Genomic DNA, 4,724 nt, shown 5'->3' on the forward strand with positions numbered 1-4,724 from the left:
GTGGGGGAAGGGCAGAGAGAGAGACACACAGAACCCGAAGCAGGATCCAGGCTCTGAGCTGTCAGCACAGAGCTTGACGTGGGTCTTGAACATACAATCCGTGACATTATGGCCTGAGCCAAAGTTGGATACTTACCCAACTGAGCCACCCAGGCACCCCTAAAACATGCTTTTAAAAATACTGTGTCATCACGAAGAAAAGTTTAGTTCAAGACTGAAAGCATGACCTAAATCTAAAAAAATATATTCTTAAACATTTCAGTGATCAACTAAAATGTGATAAAATTATGTGATCTCAAAGCAGTCTAATATATGCTTATAACTGAAAATGTTTTTTAATTAGAAAATAATATACATTAACCTGATAAGAAATAGGTATGAATAGCATAGGAAACCACTTCATTAATCTGTGACTTCAAAAAAAAAACAACCAAAAAACAGGCAGGGGTGCCTGGGTGGCTCAATTGCTTAAGCGTCCAACTCTTGATTTTGGCTCAAGTCATGATCTCAGGGTTTGTGAGATTGAGCCCCACATCAGTCTCCGTGCTCAGCCTGCTTGGGATTCTCTCTCTCTCTCCTTCTGCCCCTCCCTGACTAATCATGTGCACAAGCACTATCTCTCTCAAAATAAATAAATAAAACTTAAAAATAAAAGTGTTTTTTTTAAAGGAGCAACACAATGGAACAGAGATAATTGTCTCTTTAACAAATAGCATTGGAAAACCTGAATAGTCACATGAAAAAATAAAATAAAATAAATTTAGATGCAGATCTTACACTGTTTACAAAAATTAAACCAAAATGAATCATTGACCTAATTGTAAAACATAATACTCCTAGAAAATAACATACGAGAAAACCTAGATGACCTTGGGTGTGATGATGCCTTGTAGATATAATACCAAAGCATAATCATGAAAGAAATAATTAATAAGCTGGATTTATATTAATAAAATTAGAGGCTTTGTCTGCGTGAAAGACAATTGCAAGAGAATGGGTAGACAAATGACAGACTAGGAGAACATATTTGCAAAAGACACATCTGATAAAGGTGTGTTAGCCAAAATATACATAGAACTCTTAAAACTCAACAATAAGAAAACAAACAATCCTACTCAAAACTAGGCTGAAGACCTTAATAGATTCCTCGCAGATGATATACAGAAGGTAAATAAGCATATGAAAAGAAGCTCCAATACTATGTTGTTAGAGAACTGTAAACTAAAACAACAATGGAGTACTTCTATGCACCTGTCGGAGTGGCTCAGATTGAAACATTGAAAACCCCAAAATCCTGATGAGGATGTGGACCAATAGGAACTCTCATTCATTGCTGGCTGGTGGGAATGCAAAACAGTACAGATACTTTGAAGGAGAGTTTGGTAGTTTCTTACAAAACTAAATATGCTGTTGACATATGACCTAGAAAACATGCTTATTGGTGTTTACCCAAAGGAACTGGAAACTTATAACCATGCAAAACGTGCACACAGATGTTTATAGCAGATTTATTCATAATCATCAAAATGTGGAAGGAACCAGCATGACATTCAGTAGATAAATAAATAAACTGTGGTGCATCCAGACAATGGAACATTGTCCAGCACTAAAAAGAAATGAGCTAGCAAACTCTGAAAAGACATGGAGGAAACTTAAATGAATATTGCTAGGTGAAAGACCTGATCTGAAAAGGCTGCATACTATATGCTCCCAACCATGTGACATTCTAGAAAAGGCAAAACTATGGAGACAGTAAAAGATCAGTGGATGCCAGAGGTTTGGGGAGGGGGAGGGTTGAATAGGCAGAGTACAGAGGATTTTCAGGGCAATAAAAATATTCTTTATGGAACTATAGTGATGAGTACAGTGTCAAAATAATGTCAGTATCTCTTTTCCTTAACAGCATGTCCTTGCATCCATTTCTGATAATTTTCCACTTTTTGAGTTGTACCTGATGGTGAGTGGGAGGAGTTTAAGGAAGGAAATACAAAACAGTAAAGGGTCAAGGGTGTTCTTACACTAAAATCACCACCTCTTACAAATAGAGATAAAGTGGTAAAATTTCAAGACCCAAAGAAAAGATAGAAAGCCTTAAGGACATTAGAAAGGAAAAGATTCTAAAATACAATTCATTGGACATTCCATCAACAGTAAGAGATACTGAAGACAACATGGCAATTATTTCAAAGGGCTGAGGGATGTAATTTTGAATGTAGTACTAGACATGCAACCAAATATTCATTTCAGAATAAAATAATGTAATTTTTATAACACAAGAAGTTAGATTATAACTAGCCCTAAAAAATTAACAACTCAAAAGTTAGACCCAGAAAAACAAGAATGATAACAAATCCAGGAAGGTAGTGTGAGAATGTAAGACATAATATTGAAATATGTCTTAATCAATTTTTTATTAAATGTAAGAATTACTGTCAAAAGTTGATATTGCAATACAATATTATTATAAGTTCTAATTTTGGCTTAAAATTCTAGATAACCTATACTGAATGTGAGAACTAGGCAATGGGGAGAATAGAGAGAAATAAACCTCATTTTGATTGGCAACAAAAAGATGGTTGAATTCCAGAAGTTATGTGACATGTGAATTTTAGATTTTCAAAGGAAAAAGAGAAGGATAAACACTAAAAATAAAATCTAAAATGTATGTTCAAACACATTTGGATGACCTACTGTGATAATTTATCAAGTCATGGCTGTGAGAAATCTACCTACCACTCTAATTAAGAGACCACTGCCCGCCTTGGATGGGCCAGATGTCGGCAGCCAGGCTGTGGGGCTGATTTGCCCCCGACGGATATGTGGTTCTTGGTTGCTACAGGCCCAGGTCCTTACAGCAGTGCCGGGTGCAGGGCTGAAGATGGTGATGGTCTGCTCACTGCTACTGAGCTGAGTGATTCCACCATGTCGCTGTCTCCCCTTGGCCAGCAGAGCTTCCCTTTTGACTACAACGATGGTGACAGGGTGGATGAGGAAGACCTGGATGAAGATGCTCATGATTCAAAGGCTAAGGTGGCGAGCCTGAAAGGAGTGGAGTTACAGCCGTACGCCAGTGTGGTTGAGTCAGACAACAACCGAGAAGAGCAGAAACAGGTGCACCTACCAGAAAGCCTCCTGACACCATGGGAACTGTGGTTCATTGGCAAAGAAAAAGAGGAACGAGACCATCTGCGACAGAAAGCACTGGAGGAATTAAGTTAGCGGCTAGAAAAAAAAAAAAAAAGAAAAGAAAAGAAATTGAAGAACGTTGAAAAAGAAAAGTAATTGCTGAAGAAAAGCATAGAGAATGGGTTTAGAATGGACAGAACCAAAAAGAGAGGGAACCAAAAAAATTAATGAAATGGAGAAAAACGCAGCAGAAGAACTGGGGAAAGAACATTTCCAAGAAAAGGCAAAGAAAAATATCAAGAATGATTAAAGAAAACAAATGCTGAAGGATGTGAGAAGAAAGAAGAAAAGGCTAAAAGAAAAACCAAGGCAAGCTGAATTACACAAAAAAAAAGGAAATAGCAGAAAAAAAGTTTAAGGAATGATTGGAAAATGCAAAAAAATAAACCTTGTCCAGCTGCAAACAGCTGTGGCTATGCCGATGGAAATCTTACAGAGTTTCACTGTGGAAATTCTGATCTAGAGCGAGCTTTTTATAATCCAATTCCAAAGACACCCATCCATATGCCTCCTTCCAAGGAACCTAAGGACCTATCAGGAAAGAAGACTAAAAGGACTATGATAAGTCGGTCAGGTGGGTCATTGTCTCTGGTGGTTCAGAAAGCTGGAAGCAGTGTTTGCCTTGGGAATCTGTGCAGAATACAAAGATAGTGGCATTGCATGATTTTACCTGGAACTATGTAATTTTAAAATTAGAATCATTTTTCCCTGCTCAGTCAGCCTGTCCATATTTGATGTGATTACTGACGAGTTCAAATTTTTGCTTTGTGTATGTTGTCCTTGGACTTAATTTAGGAAGATATTTTATATATCTTCATTTTTATAAGTGCTTTAAGGTTGATATTCACATATTGTTTCACAGGATAAGTGTGTGAATAACAATTGTGTTTATATGTAGTTTGCATTAAAACTATACTATGATACTAAGAAAACCAACAATTGATACTGTGTTAAAGAAACCACTGACTATGAAGACATACGTGTTTAAATACATACATACATGCTTTATTGAATGTTGTATAATAGTGTTTTATTAAATGTTCTACTTAATAATACAAATTCATTTTTCCACATACTGTATTCACTCTGAAATTTAACATAACAAAATTGAGATAATTCTGTTCTCTCTGCAAATTTTCACTCATTCATTTGGCCTAAGTATTATCTTTAATGACTATTTAGGTCACCCTTGAAATCTTTTGCAATTGACAGTTATAAGCCTTTGTAGGTAAGATAAAAAGTAATTAGTAAACTATTGTTCCCTACACAAGGAACAGAAATCTGTCACACAGAATATTACTATTAATCTTAATCATTGATATCCTTATTTTTATTTTCAGTATTGATAGAAAAAATAAGTTATTTCAGGATTTTAACTTTTATTATTTTGAGACGGCACAACATTTCATTATTTCATTATATTAATATTCAAGTATTTTGTTATTTCCCTGCTAGAAAGTGTTGAAATAATTATATTCCTGTTGTAGTTATGCTGCTGTGAATATTCAGGTTTACTTAAAGCAGTGTTTATATTAGTG

At 35.6% G+C, this 4,724-nt stretch overlaps 1 pseudogene; it reads left to right on the top strand.

Moving 5' to 3' along the window:
• The first annotated feature begins 2,817 nt into the window (after positions 1–2,817).
• LOC109277891 (coiled-coil domain-containing protein 34-like) lies at positions 2,818–3,837 on the top strand (annotated as a pseudogene).
• The last annotated feature ends 887 nt before the right edge of the window (positions 3,838–4,724 follow it).

Source organism: Panthera pardus, unplaced genomic scaffold, assembly GCF_024362965.1.
Source record: "Panthera pardus isolate Hobbes unplaced genomic scaffold, ASM2436296v1 HiC_scaffold_16, whole genome shotgun sequence".
In the NCBI taxonomy this organism is placed as follows: Eukaryota; Metazoa; Chordata; class Mammalia; order Carnivora; family Felidae; genus Panthera; species Panthera pardus.